Genomic DNA, 20,440 nt, shown 5'->3' on the forward strand with positions numbered 1-20,440 from the left:
AGGATAGGATTAACATTCAAAATGATCTGGACAGACTGGAGAAATGGTCTGAAGTAAATAGGATGAAATTCAGTAAGGACACATGCAAAGTACTCCACTTAGGAAGGAACAATCAGTTGCACACATGGAAATGACTGCCTAGGAAAGAGTATTGTAGCAATGGATCCATTACTACAACTGTGTGCAAACTGGATAATTGTGCACACACAAACAGCATTGCTCCTTGAAGTACCCTGCACCCTTCCCTCTCCCATTAAGAGATGCTGACCACAACAGTAACCTTACTTACAAGAAATCTGGTTTCCACATAAGGGCCATGCACACAGATCAAGGGGAGAGTAAGTCTCCCACTGTTATCAGCAGAGGAATTGATGTGAAGCAAGGGTACTATAGGTTCACAGACTTGATCATAACTGAAATGGCATTTGGCCCGCCTCATAGCATGACTTCAGCAAGCTGAGCTGAGGACACAAACTGGCTGGAGTAGTGATATTTGTCAAGAGTACTATGACTACACACAGCACTATATGGACAATACAGTACCAAATGCATGCCTGGTGCTAACAAACAAAATAGTTGTATTCTCAGCTTTGTCAGTGCATCTATTTGCACCAAGTTCCACTCTCAGTTACACTGATGTACGTCCAGAGTTGCACCAGCCTAACACCAAAATTTGGCCCAGGTGGAGGGGAGCCCTCTATTCTGAGTTCACCCATTTCACTCAGCAACTGCATAGAGGTCTTCCTGACTTACACCAGTGAGAGATTTAGGCCCAGCACATGTGAATATTTGGTAGTAGTCTTCTTTTAAATGTAACTAAAACCCAAACAAAAATCCTAGCCTTTTGCTGTCAACAAAACAGTCCTATTTACACTGGCTGTGCAGGCATTGCCGCTATTGAAGTGGAGCTCGTGTGTAACAGCGAGGCAAAAGAGTAAAGAGTTCCAGCTCACAGGAACCCAGCGCTGAGGAATAAACACTATGGGGAATAAACACACACACACAGTAATCCTGCCATCCAGGTGAACTTTCTTCCTTTCTGTATCACAGTGAACAGGCACCGGGTTATCTGTGCACACAGCTTTTTAAAATTCAGATGCTTGCTTGCATGATATTATACTTCCGCCTACCAGGGGACAATACCATTTTTGTCCAGCATATAATCAAGCTTCCTGTCTGTGTCACACACACCACTGCTTCAGTCCTCCATCCTCTTGAACTGAACCCAACCATATTAGCAAGTGAAAACACAGCAGAAGGAAATCTGTGCAAGAAAATGTAGTGCGGATGCAATGACGTGGTTAAGCTATAAGGCTGGGGGTTAGGCGAGATGAGTTCTATCTTGAACAAGTCACTGCACTGCTCTGTGCCTCAGTTTCCCCATCTGTAAAATGAGGCTACAACTGGCTGTTTCCCAGGGGCAGTCTAAGGCTCAGGGTAAAATTTTCAAAAGTGCTTAAGTCTTAATTTACAGCTTGTCTATACTGCCGATAGAGCTATACCTGCAGAGTTCCCTAGTGCCAATGCAGTGTAAGCTGACAAAAGGAGCTCTTAGGCCAGTATAGCTCCACCAACTCCCACGTTATTAACTATGCCAACAAACACTACTGTCAGCATAGTTGCAGTCCTCCTCCCCTCCCCTTCCCAGCCCCCCACGGGGGGGGGGGGGGGGGGGGGTGCTGGCATAGCTAGCTCAGCTAGGGGCTGTGATTTTTTTTTCCCCACTCCTGAGATGAAATTCTCACTCTGGGCAGATGTGGGAGACTCCAGCTAGCCCATAGGGTGAAATCACTGCAATGCCGTGGCCTCACGTGAGGACCACTGCAGCCGTTTTTAGCAGTGCACAGCAGCCTGAAGACAAGCCCACCGAAGAGTTCATAACCGATTCAAGCGACAGCAAGAATATCGCTTATGCAGACTAATTACCCAAGGTGGAAACTGACCATGCACTGGAGCCAATGCTCTTGCTGGTGAAAGAAGTGTCATACGATTTTTGATGAGCACTCAGGAAATACGGTTCTTTCTCGCTGCTAAAGCTGAGTACAGGGATGGTTAATCAAGGACGTAGTGTAACATAACCCTCAAAAGACAAGCACCACCTTCCAAAAGCATCACTGCCCCATCGTGTTCCTAACATGCATTTGAATCTCCAGCCAGTTTATATTTTTCAATCTTAGCAGAGTGACCAAGTGCCCCTAGCTTGTGTGTCACTTTCAGCGTTCTTAGTTATGAGGCAAAATGCTGGAGAGAATCAACATGGAAAACAAGATTAAGGGATCGGCTGTGGAGAAAGAAAATTGCTCATGGCAGGAATTCTGAAATGCAGTTTTATCACAGCTTGGCAGGAGGACAGCTGGAGGCAGCAAATGTACTCAAACAGCAAGAAGCTCAAGCCATTTGCTAGGGACTTTAAGACAAACACTGGGTTGGCTCAGTATGACACCAAATGTGTAGGACCTGCCTCTTCTTTTAGGTTTACTGATGGTACACCATAAACTCCCCTGAAGTCAGTGGAGTTATATGGCACAAAAAACAGTGAAATGGAGGGAAAAAAACCAGGCTAGTTTTCTACTGGGGAAGGAGAAATAGCTCAGTATAGGAGATTCATCATGGGTTATTTTATATGAAAAACCCTGCCTTAGTCCTGTGTCAGTGGAAGTTTTGAAAGTCCCAGCAATCCAGAGTGGAATAGGGAATGCATGCTTGGGATAGCAGCTACAGCCTGTGTGCTGATGGAATTGGAGCATTAATCACTGATTTAACCGTAATCCTGGCCCTGCCATCTGGGCTGGAAGTGAGGTGGCAAAGGGGAGATGCATAGCCTAGATATAAAAATCCAAGATGCTGGTGGGGAAGACAGACAGTTTGTACTCAATCAGCTGTGAAAGAGAATTCAGGCAGACTGAACTAGCAATATTCTCTCCTTCCATCACCTTCAGAGTAAGTGGAGGGCGCGTGTGTGCGTAAAATGGATTTCGACACAGACCCAAGACACTGGGTGTTACTGGAAAATCCATTACAATATATCCAAAGACAATCTGGTTTTTTTAACATCTTTTTGATTAAGTAAGGCCATTTGTTTTGCTAGGGAAGATTCATAGCACATTGTACTCCTCTATAAAATCTCTCAGTGTCTCAGTGTTGGCCAAGCACTGCATTTAAATCCCCTATTCAAAGGGCTCCTTGCTGGCTCACGGTTTTGCAACAATAGTCAGTCTCCATTTATTTGCCACAAGTACCCATGCATTTGGGTGTTTTTGTTTCATGATCACTTGCTGCTTTAAATACTTAAAGGTATTTTTTCCAGGCTGGGGTGAGGGGTTGAGTTAACTTACAAGCCGGCACAACACTAAAATCTCTCAAAACCCTGGCAGCACACATGCAGAATAGAGCGTGGGTAATACCTGCACATTTAATCCAGGACTAGCTAACATTTCAGCCAACCCTCTCTCGGCTCATGGCCAACGAGAGTGCACACAGCCTCCAGGCTGAGATCCTGTGATTTACTCCATCCCTCTGCTCCCTCGCTGGTTCTTTTATTCACTTTTTTAATTAGATTCTCCCCTCCACAATCTCTATCTGCCCCCCCATTGTCTTTGTTTTTCCAATCTTTATTCAGCCTTTCCCCTGGGGGAAATTTAACCCCAATACTGTTTAAATTTGAGTCAAGCTTTTGGAACCATTACAGTCAATTGGGTTCAAGACTAGGCCAAGTGCATTAGCCCAGCCCTGTATAACACACATCAATAGTCAGGAATGTCAGTTGGGCTGGTTGCTGTATCAACAGGCAGCCCCTTGCAGGTTTATGTTCTATAGGTTTTCATCCTGCAAGGTGCTCTCTGCTCCCATTCAAGTCACCGGGAATTGAATGTGCTCACCTGAGAGCTGGTTGAAGAAACTTTCCCAGAACTACATTTCATAAGAATCAAAACACTCTCTGAAATCAGGTAGATTTTGCCAGAATTTCATTTTGGATGAAAACCAGGAACAGGGGCTGGGGCAGAGAGTCCTGACATGGTCAGAATGAAATGTTTTGATTTTTCATTTTGAAATGACTATTGATTATTTTTATTTTGTATGTTGAATATAACACATTTAAAAAGTCAACATCAAAAAGGAGAAAAACAAAACGTTTTGATTGACCTGAGATGATTATTTTTCCAGAATTTTCCTTCGTGGACAATTTCGAAATTTGTATTTTTCATTCCAATTCAGAATAAAGCCAAATTTCAAAATCTCTAAATCCTTTGCTTAAAAACAGAAGTTCCATCCTCTGCACATCTCTGCTCAATGCCTCTAGAAATTGCTCAATCCTTTGTACAATCAAGACCCAGATAGCAAGTGTGAAAAATCAGGACAGGCTGAAGGGGTAATATATAAAGAAAAAGCCCCAAATATCGGGACTGTCCCTATAAAATTGGGACATCTGGTCACCCATGTCCCATAAATACAAATGGGAGGCAGGCTGCACTAGATGATCAACTGGTTACGTCTGTCCTTTAAAACCTATGAGGCATGAATGTGAAAGTAGCTCATCCTCCTTCTGACTACAGCGGAGGACTGGTGTTGTGTCTGCCAGTTTCTGGCTGCAAGAACAGAGTTCAGCTAAGTGCCTTGGCTTCAGTGCTTGTTTGCTTTCATTAAAAGCATGGATCCTGTTTGTTTTTCCACACCAGGTTCAGTAACACCCTCCATCCCCAGCTCCTAAGGCAAACTGTAGCAGCGTCAGTTCTGCAAAGCTGTTCTATGAGATGTGTTTTGCAGGGAATTTGATGTATACAGATTTCTCTGCCCACCCCCCCATTACAGAGAATAACCCCGGGCCCTCTGGATCACTCCTCACTGCAGCAATTAACAGTCTGAGCAGAGGACTAAGAGCCAGAAACTCCCCTGCTCTGTTCTCATCATTGACACTGACTCCATCTGCTGCTTCGGGCAAACTATAGCAAATCCATGGCCATGCAGTTTCATTGTTATTATTGTGCAATATAATGTGGCCACCCGGGGCTCCAGGCTCATAATCAGGACCAGCATTCAACTGCAGCTGTTCTCCAAGACACACGCAACTAACACTTGACCCTGCTACTCCTAGCTAACAGAGCACTGTCTTAGGGTGTTTATCTTCTGTAACCTGTAACTACTAGGGTCTCATCTGATGCATGCTGAGGTCAATGGAAAGACTCCCAATGATTTCAACATGCTTTGAATCAGACCTCTAGGGAGCAGCTGTCCAATATTCTTGAGGAGGCGTAGCATTCCCATCAGCGGTCACCCCCGCTCCCCCATTACACTATCACTTGGTCTCTGCCTCAGTTCTCCCTCTCTGAGAGATGGAGATAATATTATCTACCTTCCCCACACGGGTGTGTTGTGGATTATCTGGTTAATTGTTTTGAAGCTCTGAGGATGAAAAACATAGTGCATCGTTGTTAAACACAGGATTGCTCTTCTTTTTTGCAGCCTCCCTGGTCTCCATGACCCCTAATTCCACATCTGCTAGTTATTCTCTCAACTGCTCAACTTAACCCAGGTCTCTGTCTGCCTTCACTTCATTCTTCCCCTCCCCTTTCATGTCACAAGACCATCCCTCCCACCATCTCTGTTTCATACTCCAACACTCACTGGCCTTCCCACACCACAGCTAAAAGAAGGCTAGTCACAGGATATTTTTCTGAAAGTTATAGTATGAATCCATGCTACGAACTATGCAGGGGACGGGTCTCAGCATTAAAAGGGAGATCTCTGTGTATATAGGATATAGCTTTAGAACCCAACTAGCAACCAAAGTTAGGCAAAAAATGCCCAGCTGAACCAAAACCCATTTTTCCACTGACTTCAGCGGGCTTTGGATCAAGCCCTAAATGTGCCCACCTCCTCCCCCCCCAAAAAGGGCATTCAGAAACCTTACAAAAATCCAGCGTTCCTTCTGGGGCTCTCTCCCATTTCAAAGATGGTAAACAATTAGCCAGATCCTCAGTTGGTGTAAATGGGGGATGTCAATGGAGCCACCTCCATCTGCAGCAACTGAAGAACGGACCTGCTCTCACACACTTCCTGAGATATGGGCGGGCAGATTATAGGGTTGACTAAAATATTCCAGTGTGGTTTCAATCTTGCAGTTCCCTAACTGGTTCAAACAGTAATTCGGTTAAACAAATGGGCAGGGATTCTTCATCAGGGTGTGAAGGACTGACAAGTTATAGCTTTACGGAAATACTACTACAAAAGATGGGGTTTGGTTCAGTCCTTTGGTTGGGCATTTTATGCCTAACTTTAGTTGCCAGTAGGGAATCTAGAGATATATCCAAAGTGGGATCCTTGAGATCAGAGTGGGATGCTCTCTAAGCCTCTTTCTGCAGATCTGTAGGCTTGACAGACAATTTAAAGCTAAGCCAGGAAGGCAAAAAATTCCAGACTTCTCTGGCCAAAATTATAAATGACTGAAAGAGCAAAGCCCTGGAAGAAACTCTCAGCTGGACGGTCTGACTTTTTGGCAGGCAACACCACAAATAAAATAAATCCTTTTGATGAACGTGGCAGAGATCCACAAGCAGCACTGTGTCAGATCAAACATCCTTCTTCACAGCAGGTTTAGCTAGGCTTCTCTCACCATCTTCTTCCTTTACACTGCTCCTCTCACATATTAGAACTGCTGAATTATTGTACACTTTCCAGTCTCTCTTGACCTTGCTAATACAGTTCATAATTCAGTCTTAAAGTACAGGAAATTTCAGCTCCTTTTCCTGTCTAAGATCCTTCCTATGCCCCTCCTTACTATGGTGTCTCAGCACTTCACAGTCTTTACTGTATTTATCTCCACAACAGCCCTGTGAGGTAGGACAGGGCTACTCTTCCCATTTTACTGATGTGGAACTGAGGCACAAAGCAACGATCACTTGCCCAGGATCATACAGGAAATCTGTGGCAGTGTAGGGATTTGAATTCAGGCCTCCCTAGACCCAGGCCCTAACCACTGGACCATCCTTCCTCCTTGGATTTATGTCTGATATACAATCACATATTTCATGTGTTACCTCATTGCTTCAACATACGTAGGAACACTCTTTCTGTACCTCAGTTCCACATCGGCAAAACAGAGACACCATCACTCCCTTTCACCCACCCTTTGTCTGCCTTGTATATTTTGATAGTCAGCTGTCTGGGGAGGGACTGGTATTTGCTATGTATTTGTACAGCACCTAGACAACTGGCCTCTGTCTCCGTTTGGGTGTCTAGGTCTGCAATCTAAATAAATAAATAAATAAAAAGATACTTTGCATTTCTTTAAACGCCTTTATGAAGGGGCAGACTTGATCAAGCATAGGCTAATGCACAGGGCTAACCACGGGACTCCTAGGTTCTATTCCCAGCTCTTTCACAAGTTTGCAGTGTAGCATGGAGCACTTATCTCTGCAAACTGGGGACAATATACCCACCAGTACTTATACCCAAAAAGTGGCATACACTTCAGCTCTATACAAGGATATTGGTTCAATACGAATCCAGAGAGAAGAGTAAGTATACCATATTGCACCGCAACAGGAAATCAGAGCATTTTTCTTAGGTCTTGTCTTTGCACAAAAATTGTCCCACTTTAACTATTGTGCCACAAACTACATCCATACTGAGAGTGGGGGTTGGGAATTGTTTCAGTATAAGATGCCTTTACACCGATATAACTATGTCCATACATGGGTTTGTACCAATTTAGATATTTTGGTAGAAAAGAAATCACAGACCCAGCTAAAATAGTTATACCAGTATGAAAACTGTGTGTAAACAGGGCTTTAGTTTATTGGCTTCCTTTTGCTCACAATATGGATTAAGTTAATTAGCTATTCTATTCTGTGGGAAACAATTATTTCTGTTCTGTGGCGTGATTACAGAAGGAGCATGGTTTTGAAGATAGCAGATTATTTCCTTTTGCAGTTTGTCAGGCATAAAACAACAAAAATCAGAGTGCTAGGATAGTGACATTTAGATATGTAGCAGGCTGAGAATTTTTGAATATTTGAGTCCCGTGATTTTAAATAGCCTTGAGGGTATAATTCCAGTACAGAAAATCACTACTTTCAGAATATGAACACTAAAGTTGATTGAGGTCATTTATTGTTTAGAAGAGAGAAGAAACACACACACACAAATAAATTGCACCATAAAGAATCTGAGTATAATGGGATTAGTTATCTAAACCAAAAATATAAGACTGTACATGTGCAGGAGAGAAATAATTTTACAGGAAAAAATTATCCCTTCAGCAGTGAGAACGTAATTGGAATTCATTCTGTGCGCTCCCACTGAAGAATCAAATGAAGGGAATTAAAAACAGTAGACAAGGAATTATGAAGGCATTAAAAGTCTGCTGCTGTAAACCCAAAAGACTAAATTTCAATTGGATTCCTTAGGGAAGGGTTTGCAAAATTGGGCCCCCTTTTTTGGGGGGGAAGAGTATGAGGGGGGGAAGGAACAGTGAAGATTTGTATAAATTTCAGGGAGGACTGAGCATAGGAGCAGTAAGAAAGCGTGAGCAGGCAATGGTAATTATGAATATACAAGACATTAAAAAAAAACAAATCAAGGAAAGTGGGATCAGCGCCTCCTTCTGGAGCCAACGGCCAATGGAAACAGTGATGGGAATGAACATAGCCAGACCTGACACATTCACAAATTTACTCAAACTCAGAAAGCTCAACTGAGATGTGGAAATGGGCAAACATAATGCTGTTATTAACCGAGGCTCAGGGAGACATGGGAGTGGTGCTCAGGAATCGAAATACTTATCATAAATAAATTTCTTCCCTCCCTGCTGCAACGTAAGTGATTAAATAAAAAATAAGGGTGGTGGGGGTTGGGAAGGAGGAGGATAAAAGCCATACCATGCTTACCCAGTTGGATTGATTTTGCAACCTAGTGTAAGTGTCACACTCTGAATCTTAAATAAATATATTAACAGCAAATATTCATATTGCAGAAGTACCTCGATGCCACAACTGAGATCAGGGCCCTTTTGTGAGCCAGGTTTTTAAAAGAGCATAGGGAAAGATTTCCAAACTCCCAGCTCCCATTGGGACACTTATGGCCAGATTTTCAAAAGGGCTCAGCACCCAGCACACATCCGATGTGTGGAGGTCTTAAAACATTTCAGCCCCTTCCTTTGGTACCTAAATGGGAGCAGAGTTGCTTTAAAAAAAAACTGGTCCTACCTGTGGGTACTGAGCCCTTCTGAAAATACTGGCTGGACAAGGCACTGGTGAATATGCAGCAGGGAACGATTCTGCTCTGTCACTAGGACTGGATGATGAGCCAATAAGTATTTTCTAGATACAGCAGTACATGTAAACATCAAGGGCTTAACAAATAAATGAAGCCGAATCCATGATATTTCTAGTGCCGTCCAGTGTTTGTTACGGAGACCCGGTGTTTACAGAGGCAAAAGGACTGTCTGCACCAGTCATCTTCCCCTACAGTGCTTCACAACCCAGAGTCCCCTTCCATCCGTGACCCTAGGCTGGAATATAGGGTGCCAGGTGCTCAATCCATTAAATGCTTTGTAGGTTAAATCTGTAACTGTGAACACTAATTGCACATCAACAAGCAGCTAGTACATTATTGCCCTTCCTTATTACTGTGCCAGTGAAAACAACCGGAGCTCAGGATCCCATTGTGACTTCACATATACATAGTAAGACAGTCTCTGCTCGGAGAGAAGGCAAAGTAAGGAGTAGACACAGTATCCTTCGGTCACTCGGACAACAATCACACTGCCCCTGCTGCAGCTACCAGGGCAGTAACCAGACCAGAGGTGACAAGGCCAGTGTCCCATCTTCAAAGTGAGAGGAAAGGCCACATGGCTTTTCCTAGCACTATTTATAAACACAGCTAGTGACTGTATGCTGTAAAACATGCAGCAGAGAGCCTGAGATCCAGAAAAGAGACATGAGGGAAACCTTACCACACAGCTCGGCAAAGCTTTCCGACACACAGGCTGCACGTGAGCTGAGCCTGACTCTCCTCTTACACATCACTAGCTTCAGCGGCATTATTCCTGACTCACAGCAGTGCAAGAGAAAGCAGATCAGGCCATGAAGATCTAGGCCTCCCTCTCACTGAGGCATCACACTGCTTTAGCCCCCCGGCTCTTGCTTTCTTGTCTACTTTACTTCAGCTCCCTCACTCCCTTCTGGGGTGAAACGTGCCATTAGCTCTGCCTTGCCCCATGCCTGTCTTTGTGTAGGGGAGTGAATTGAACTGAATACTGGATACAGAACTGGATGTATTGACAGAGCTCCAGCAATGCTCTACCCTTCCAATGTGCCTCATCGCTGACCTGCAATGGGCTGAAGGGCTATTCAGTCTCTATGCCCTCCTTAGCTTCTCTGATGAGCTGCCAACAAAGCCAAGGGCTGTGGGTTTTGTGATGTGGATCTTTGTCCCTGGGAACCGAACAGCCACTCATTTCTCTGAACATTCATCGGAGCACAACAGCTACTAGTCACGGCTGACAGAACTGACAACTACCATGTGGGAAGTTATAACATCTCTGAGTGCATCTGTAGGGATACCACTGACTTCATTGTCAGGGGTACCCCAGGAGCTGTGGTGGTGAGCACGTCTGAAAAGTCCCACCACAAGCCTGTATGTTTCCTCCACCTAAACTGTAAACACGTCACCAGCTGGGATTGGGTCAGCGACCTGCCCATCCTGGTTGTTTTATAGACCCTTGATTTAGGAAGCCCAAGAGCTGTGTCCTAGGTGACCCATACCTGTAGGTCCATGTTAGCTTCAGTCAGACAACCCATGTGCAAAAAGCTAAGCATGTACATTAGTCGTTTTGTAGAATCTGGACCTATCAGTTTTTAGGGCACCAAAACCATGCATACTGATTTACTAAAGCATACCAAAAAGGCAAACAAAGCTCATTAACGACAACTTACCTTCAGTCCAAATGCTTTGACCTGAGAAACTCTACCTCCTACTGGAGATCACTAGCAGAGTAAGCTTGTGGGACTCAATGATTTCAGAAAAGTAAGTCCATCAGCAAATAAATAAAAATAAAAAAGTATAGACTCCCATATAGTACAGCCGTAAGGGAGGATTCAGGCAGCTAGTAGCTCAGTGAAATCATGATTAGAGGCAAATTAGCATAAGATGGGTTCTGCTAAACATCCAGTGAAGAGTACTGTTGCATGTATAATCAGCAATCACTGGCCACATGGTATGAGCATGAGATTGGGGTGAGAAGGGAGGACTGGCAGATGGCTTTTTGTTTGTACTCACTATGGAAACACTGCTGGATTTATTCTACAAGAAGAAAACCAAACAAAAAACCAAACTCTTGTACTATAATTATTTTGATTTCCTTCTAAACTCCTTAGAGAAAACAGACTTTGCAGAGTTATCTGACTTGTATAGGATAGTGTGTATTCCCTCCAGACCAGCAGCTTTAGGAATCACTATAAATTGTAATGGAATTGGTTATGTGGAGGGATTGTACTGATTTGTTTAGGCTCTCCCCCTCCATCCTCATTTTAAAGCCTCTAGGTTGTAAAGAGACAGGTTCTTCCTGGGAACTTATCATTTGTAAATAACAGGTCATCTAGATTTAACCCCAACAACCCTGCACAAAAGGACAGCTGGATGTCTTTCCAAACTAGAATGCGCCCACAGGCCTGAACCAAAGCAGTCCTAGTGTGGCAATCGAAACCGTCAGTACGACAGAGCCGATTCAACTTCTCATTAAAAATATCGGTTAAGAATCTAGGCCCAGATGTACAAAGTAGTAAATAGTAAACGTCATGTTTAAAATTGTACCTACGTACAGCAGCTGCTTTTATCCTCTGCTTCCTGCTTTCTGGTAAATAGCACGAAGCCTAGATCAGCTGTTACTGGCTGAATACGTACCATTATGTTCATTAGAATTTAGTATTTAGCACAGTTTGTGAACCAGCTAATTGGGCTATAGAGGACAAATGACCTTTAGGGTTCAGCAGACTGCATGCAGAATTTATGGAGCACAAGGGAAGGTTTATAATGTCATGCAGAGGCCATCGCTGCCAACAGTGCCGATGTCCACGAATAGCAAATATTATTTATTTGTGTTACTGTAGCACCTACGAGTCCCTGTCGTGAACATGTACTAAGCCCCAGATCTTTGCTCCTATACCTTTGAAGATCTGGGCTGATGTGCACAGAGAGGGCTAAATTCAGCCTCCGTGTAAGTGAATGGAATTCTGAATTGTGCCCCTTTCCAGCATGGCCCAACATAACCCAGGGACGTGAACATTATTTAGATAGTTTGGGTGAAATTATCAAAACCACCTATGTGACTTAAGAACCTAAGTCCCACTGAAAGTAAATGGGACTTAGGCATTTATGTCAATTAAATACTTGGGGAAAATTTTACCCTTTATCATAAGATGGCTTGAAAAGGTAAACGTTGCAAAGTTCAATGTCAAGGAGTGATGAGCTGTCTTATTTTTTTAAATCTAGACATCAGGAGCCAGGTTTTCAAAAGCTGCCCAAATTTTGCACTCACTGTCTTGCATAGGAAATACATTGCATCCACCTGCTTTATGTTCACAAAGGCTGGTGTTCGTGTCTGCTAAACTAGAGATCCAGTTTGAAATAACTTGGCCTCAGTGGCGTTATTTAGAAAGGAAGTGATCAAGCCACTACTTGCAAATACACAAAAGTGTAGTGGTTGCCATTACCCCACAACATTTGCCTAAGTACCACAATTATTTCCTGTTTGATGTTCAGAGGAAAACAGCAAGGGAGGGTATGAGGCACCTTTGCATGTCCTGCATCCCATAGAGGGGATGGGTCTCTGTGCCAGGCTACATATGCTGGGGTAATGGGGGTAAGCCTGGGGAGATGCAATGGGGTCCACAGACCCAGTGGCCCTATCACACTCAGCAATCAGCATGGAGAGGTTGTAGCTGCTCTTCCAGCCCTTGTCCCAGATTGGAGGGTGAGATTTCAAAACCCTGCCTGCCAGCTCTTTATGCACATAACTTTCACCTTAAGGCCTTCAATGAGAGCAGAGGGCCTCACACAGGCCCCATGCACTGGGGCATTTTTCAACCACAATGCACAGGGTGAAAGTCCATTTGCATAACTGCCCAGAGGAGGAGAGAGTAAAACTGTCAGCTGCCTGAAGCCAGATTCCCCCCCCCCCCACCCCTCCCTTTTTTTTTTTAAATAGAGTCCTGGCTTAGAAATGAGTTTCCCAGTTGGGGAGAATCTTTTGCATTATTTATTGGCAACACAGCTGGTGCGTTTGACTGTGATTCAGAAGGTGGTAAATAGGCAGCTAGAGTTAAGCTGACAAAAAAAATAAATTGCTGCATCTGGAAAGGGTGACTACGTACTATCGCTTGAGGCCAACCTGCTTTACATATAACATACAGCAAGAGCGTGATTAGAAATAAGGGGGTTTCTAGCTGTTGTTAATCAAAGAACGCAGGCCAAATTTCACCCTGGTATAAATGAGCACACCTCCCACTGGAGTTATTTTTCTCAGTGGTGTGGTGAGCCAGATGCAGAACTGCCACGGGGCATAGAAGAGAACTGTCACAGATGGCAAGTGCTGCCAACGGGAGGGACCAGAGTCCAGCCAACGGCTATGGACTGGTCAGTCCTTGAAAACGGACAGCTCTGGGAATATGCCATTGCTGTAGCATCATGTAGCTGAGCTAATCTTTGAAATATAATAATGCTCTACTCTGATGCAGTGTTTTTCATCTGGAGAGCTCAAACTACCTCTCAGAAGTGGTAAATATTATTACCCCTTTTTAAAGTGGTTAGCCAATATTTGAAGTCTGGTAAGTTGTTTCTGTTAGGAGGAAAAATTGATGATGGAGTCAGGTATTTCTCGGATGCAGTTCTGTTTGTTCACAACTAATGTACCTAAGTCCCTGAACACAGTACAAAAATTAAAGAGCAGGAGCTAGTTTCTGTGCTCACAGTCCCCAGCTTCTTTCCAGCTAGCACTCTACTCAAAAGCTCTTGCTCTCATCTTTTTCCTCAAGGCCATGCTACAAGTGCTATTCTGGCTGTGTCTGGAGCTTCCTTGATGCTTTCGCTGTCAACTTCTCTAGTGTTTTCCCTGCTTCTCTCCACACACACAGCTCCATCAAACAACATCCACTACCATGCATTTGCATTCAACCCCCAGTCAAACCCTTTCGCCCACGTAGCATAGATTCCTGACTTCCTTGGATTGAATTCAGTGGCTGGCAGGTTAGATCCCAGTGTTCAACTCTTCCCCCACACTGGGAATCATCCCATCCCATTATTTTTCATAAGGATGCCAGAAGTTCTTAGGAAAGTTGTCTTGACCCCTTATTCCCTTTGCCAATTGCTCTGTATGGCTCAGTTTGAGAAGACAGACAAGGCTTCATTCTCATCTCCTTTCCACAGGATTTCCATTTGGATAACTCTATTGACTTCAGTGGAGTTACTCCCAATTTGCATCAGTGTCAATGAGACAAGAATCAGACCCACAATCTTTAGCTGTCTGCAAAGCCAACTAAACTCCTTACTAACATGCGTTAGTACCGGAGAGTGCTCAGGCAGTGCTGGTTACCATGCACAGAGCTGTGAGACACAGAAGTGCAGGTCTGTGTGAGGCTCACATGCACAAACTAGCCCCCAAAAAATCAAACTGCAACGTAGCTGAAGTTGCCATTTCACCTGATTTCTTGGTGAAATCTCTGGATTGAGCGACATGTTCAGAGAGATGGGCTAGTTTGTGATGGAACATGAAAATCAGGGGAGTTTCACGTGACTTGGAGTCTAGTTTTGAATGGGTTTTTGTGGTGCACTTAGACAACTCAACAGATCCATCTCAATTTCATGTTGTTCCTGGCTGCATTCCGTACCTGCTCCTTGAGTCTCATTCTGCAGAGCGTCTGCCTTCACTCAGCAACCAGTTCTTAAGATTTCCACAAATCAGGAAGTCAGCAGAAGAGAGACTTTTGCTGTGGTGGCCCATACAATTTATCCATCTAATTTCATCCCTACCTACTTCTGTAAATGCCTTCAAGCTTTCCTCAACAATTGATTTTTGAATAACTGCTGCCTGTCTCCTACTTTATTACAATTTACTACAGTATTAATATAGCACAGTTAGTATTCAGTAGCACCTACAGGCCTCATCTGAGATCAGGGACTTACTGTGTCAGGCACTATAGAGACAGACAGCCCCTGTTTCATCAAGTTTACCATCTAAATAGGCAAAGAAAGTATTATTCCCATTTTACAAATAGGGAACTGAAAGAGAGAGATTAAGAGAGGCAAGGCATTAAGGGCCAGATTTTAAAAGATATTTAGGTGGCCAGTGGGATTTTCAAAAGCACCCCTGCACCTAACTCCCACTGATTTGGGACTCAGGCTCCTAGGCACCTATCTGCATCTTTAATAATCTGGTTATAAGAGACATGATCGAGGTCACACATGGGGTCTGTGGCAGAGCCAGGAATTGAATGCAGTCCCGAACCAACGACAATCACAAGCTCACCCTTTCACTCTGCTTTCCCTTTTTTGCCCCGCTGGAGTAGACACCCCTCATTTGTTGTGGGTTTCTATTAGTGAGGGTGACAATCCTGGGGCACGTCTACACTGCCCCACAAGGGGGTGTGAACAGCAGCGCTCAAAGTGCTGCACTGTAATTCTCTTTTGCGGATGCTATGGGCATGAACTAAAAGGTTCCTACTTCAAACTAATGTCCTGTTTGAAAAGGATGATGTTAATGTGAACTAGGAACCTTTCAGTTCATGCGCCCAGTGTCCAGATGGGGCAGGTATAGCGCAGCACTTTGGTGCACACCACGGAGCTGTGTAGACATGCCCTTAATGTGTTTTATACATTTCAGTTCTGCCCTATGGTGCCCCATGTATTCTGGCAGGGGCAGAGGGAGCAAGGCATGACATCAACAGCATTCTTATTTGACTTAGCCTCTGGAATCACAGACAAGGGCAGGTCGCTGCTATAGAAAATCAGCTGTTTCCAAACTTGCAGTTAATCAGAGTTTTATACTAGTAAATCTTTACGAGACGACGATGACTGATATGGAACTAACTGCAGTCGTCTGCCTTGCTGCAGGCTCTAACTACAGAGAGGTGACCTTGGTTTCTTTTTTGCACTCTGACCTTTTAGCTTGTCAACTCTCTTCCCAGCTACAGTGAGGGTTAGCAATTAAATACTGTTCCCAGCTGTGACATGATCCTTTCACTAGAGGCATGGGTCAGAATATCTAACTTCTTCTATTATTTGTATTTATTATAGGACAGAACCAGGCTCGAGACCCCATTGTGCTAGAAGCTGTGGAAATATACCATAAGGGACAATCTGCGTCCCAATGAGCTTACATTCTAAATAGACACAACAGACAAAGGAAGTATTATTCCATTTACAGATGGGGAACTGAGTCATTAAGTAACCTGACCAAGGTCCACAGGATGTCTATGACACAGGTGGGAATTGTACCTAGATCTCCTGAGTTTCAGTCCAGTGCCTCTGATCCAAGTCCATTCTTTCTACTGAACAAACTGTACAGAGTTCATCTCATACTGCTTTGAGGGTCCAATCCTCTGACATGCTCAGGACAATACAGGATTGGGCCCTAGAAAGGTTTGAGAGGAAGTTTTCTTTACAGAGATGTACATTTCATTTGTTATTTGCTCTGGAAGTGTGGACTCTGGTGCCCTTGATAGAATTAGCAATTGTCTTTGTGTAATGCTATTTATGATGCGCTAGATTGCTCCACCAGTGCTGCTTACATAAAACTTTGCCAGAATTAAAGTATCACGCTACAAAAATCATTTTAAAAGCATCAACGTGGTGGTGGTTATTCCTTGTTAATCTTGGAGTCAAATTCTACAACAAAACAAAACTAAATAATGCACTCAGGCCAACAGCCAGTAATTAAAATGACAGAATGGAATTGGTATTCAAAACCATAAAGCAATTGTCAATAATCATACAAATATTTAGTCAAAGGTGTGATTATTTCATTGGTTCTACAGGTCAGTACATTTCTCTCATGTGAAAGTGACTTACATTTCTGCCTCACAGTAATTACAAACTGCTTATGTTGTTATTTGTTTATACCCTCAATGCTGCCAGGTGCTGAGCGCCTCCTGGGTGGTGCTGAGAGCTCTCAGTTTGCACTGACTTCAGTAAAGGCCCTCTGGGTGTACAGGGCACATATGAATTGCCCTGTCCCCAAGAGCTTGCAGTCTAAGAAAGAGACACACAGAAAATGAGACACACTGCAGAGTATTACTGGGGACCACGTACTTAAACAAGAAACCTAATGGGAGAACATAGCATGTTGATTAGAGCTAGGGACTGAGAATTCAGACCCCTGAGTTCTTTTCCTGAAGTGGCCAATGTGGTGAAAGGTAATAAAAACCCACCTTAGCTGATAAGCTATTTTTTATAAGCAATTTAATGCGAGTTGGAGACCGCAAAACTGGTACAAACTGGATGTGTTTATGATAAAAATCATCAATAATGGGTCTTCAGGGTTCCTGCAGAGGTCACAAAATTGCAATAGCAACACATAAATGTAGTGCTAGAACTAGAAATAAGCATCCACACATAAAGTCACTGGATAAGTGGTTTGAAGGGTAATTTTAATGGCACAAGGCTGCCATCCGTTTTTGCCCACTGCTTTTCTGGAAATCACTGAGAAACTTGCTCAAGTTAAGCTATGTTGACAGTTTGGGACTGAACAGTTTGTGCTAAGTTCTGCTTCATTATCATGACTTACACCAGTCCCTGGAACTCATGCATCTACTTTACCACCATTGGGCCTTTCCTTTTCTGATCCTGCAAGTCATCCTGACCAGATGAGGCGAGGGTACCAAACGTCATCATGACTTCCAGTGTGTTCAGCTGACTCGTGAGCAGCACCTGGGATGTGAACTTGAGGTTCTTGCTATCAACATCACCAGAGAGTCTCATATTCCCTACTCCATCTTATTTGTCCTCTTTCCCATCTTCTCTTCTGTCCAATAAGAGTTTGGGTTAGCCAGCCAAGAGAAAAGACGGTTACTTACCTTGTAACTGTTCTTTGAGAAGTGTTGCTCATGTCCATTCTATGCTAAGTGTACGTGCGCCTCCTTGCACGGTTACCAGAATTTTTTTTCCCCTTTGCAGTACCTGTAGAGCCAGCTCTGGTGCCCCCTGGAGCCCTGCACACATGCCATGGTATATGAGGCACCGCCAGCCCTACATCCCCTCAGTTCCTTCTTGCCGACAACTCCAATAGCAGGGATGGGGGCGGGTCATGGAATGGACATGAGCAACACATCTCGAAGAACAACAGTTACAAGGTAAGTAACCGTCTTTTCTTCTTCGAGTGCTTGCTCATGTCGATTCCATGCTAGGTGACTCCCAAGCCATACCTTGGAGGTGGGATTGGAGTTCATCAGTGAGCCATCTACAGCACTGCCTTGGCATCATCGCATGCTTGCTGAATGATGGCGTAATGGGAGGTGAAGGTGTGCACTGATGACCAGGTAGCAGCTTGCATACGTCCTGAATAGGAACCTGTGCCAGAAACACCGCCACCGAAGCCTGCGCCCTGGTGGAATGGGCCGTGACCACCCCTGGGGGAGAGGCATCTACGCCTGTTCATAGCAGAACCTAATACAGGAGGTTATCCATGAGATTTGCTGCGCTGAAACAGGTGAACCTTTCATCCTGTTGGCCATTTCCATGAAGAGTTGCGTGGACTTACGGAACGACTTCGTCCGCTGTACGTAAAACACTAGGGCCCTCCATACACCAAGTGTATGCCAACGGCATTCCTCATCCGAGGCATGGGGTTTCGGAAAGAAAACAGGTAGGGAAATATCCTGATTACAATGAAATTGGGATACTACCTTGGGCAAGAAGGCCGGGGGAGGCCGCAAATGGACCTTATCCCTATAGAAAACCATATACGGTGGTTCTGAGGTAAGTGCCCTAAACTCAGACACCCTTCTAGCTGATGTGATCGCTACCAGGAAGGCCACCTTCTAGGATAGCAACAACAATGGACAGGTAGCTAAAGGCTCGAACGGGGCCCCCTGTGAGCCTAGGAAGCATTACATTTAAATCCCAGGGAGGAAGTGGATCCGTAACCTGAGGGCAGAGTCTCTCTATACCCTTCAGGATTCTGACTGCCATATCATGGGAAAAAAAACAACTTGCCATGGATTGGGGGTGAAAAGTGGAAATAGCCGCCAGATGCACCCTCAGTCCCGTCCTGGGAGAGGAGATTGTGCCAGCGAAGTAACTCTGCCAGGAGGGCAATCGACAGCTCCAGCAGTGTCATAAACCAACCCACAAATGGAGCAGAACTGATGGCACTTCTTGTTCAGCTCGGATGTGACGAGGTCCACTTGGGGACACCCCCACCTCTGGAAGAGCATGTCGACCACCTTTGCGTGGAGCAACTATTCGTGGCGGGGTAAGAAGGACCTGCTGAGGCGGCCCACCAGGAAGATGGGAAGCCACTAGATGCATATTGTGTTGTATTCCGAAGTCCCACAGCCTGATCAGATTTTCAAGGAAGCTCCATTCCCAGTCTTCAACAGGGGAGAAGCACTTCCTACAATTTGGCCCTAACATTACTGTGAAATAGCTCAATTTTTTCACTCAGGAGAAACATGCAACAGAATATTCTAAAATATCGCTATAAGGGGACCGGACAACTCAGGAGATAGGCTCTGTATTTCACAGAACTCACTTCTAGGCTGTAGGTTTAAACCTCGGCTTGTATCAGTGGTGACTCAAGACCGCCCCCCCGTGCCCTCTGATGGCTGTTTAGCAAGGTACGTCTACACTGCAAGAGAAGGTGTGACTGGAGCATGGGCAGGCATACCCATGCCAGCTTTAATCTAGCAAGCGCATAATAATGAAGATGTGATGGCATGGGCTAGTAACCAGAGTACAACCCTTCCAGGGACACTGGGTATGTACTGGGGTGCTAGCCCATACTGAAAGCTGTGCCACATCTACACTACTACTGTTACCTGTGCTAGCCAGATTAAAGCTTCAGTGGATATACCTACCTATGCTGCAATCACACCTTCATGGACAGTGTAGGCATACCATAAGTGACCCGAGTTTGTCCTCGGTCCAGTCCTCTGTGCACGAGTGCCTACATCACTCAACCAACCACCAAAGCTGGCACTCTAGAGGGAGTCTCTCCAGCGCACCACCCATAGGGCCTGATGATGCTTCCTATGCAAAACTTTCACAGACTTCTCAGTGAATTTTGCTCAGAGAGTAGGTGCGGCATCAGTCCCATAATAAAACACAAACATTCCCAGCCACACCTAGAGAATTAACAAGGAAGGGAAAAAACAGCAGGAAATAATGCAATCAGCTTGCAGCTCAAGGGGCTTCAAAAACACACCAAGAGATTTGGGTTTGCAATGAGATT

The sequence above is a fragment of the Emydura macquarii genome, unplaced genomic scaffold, assembly GCF_026122565.2.
Source record: "Emydura macquarii macquarii isolate MOO-44397 ecotype Brisbane River unplaced genomic scaffold, CSIRO-AGI_Emac_v2 contig_450, whole genome shotgun sequence".
NCBI classification, from domain to species: Eukaryota; Metazoa; Chordata; order Testudines; family Chelidae; genus Emydura; species Emydura macquarii.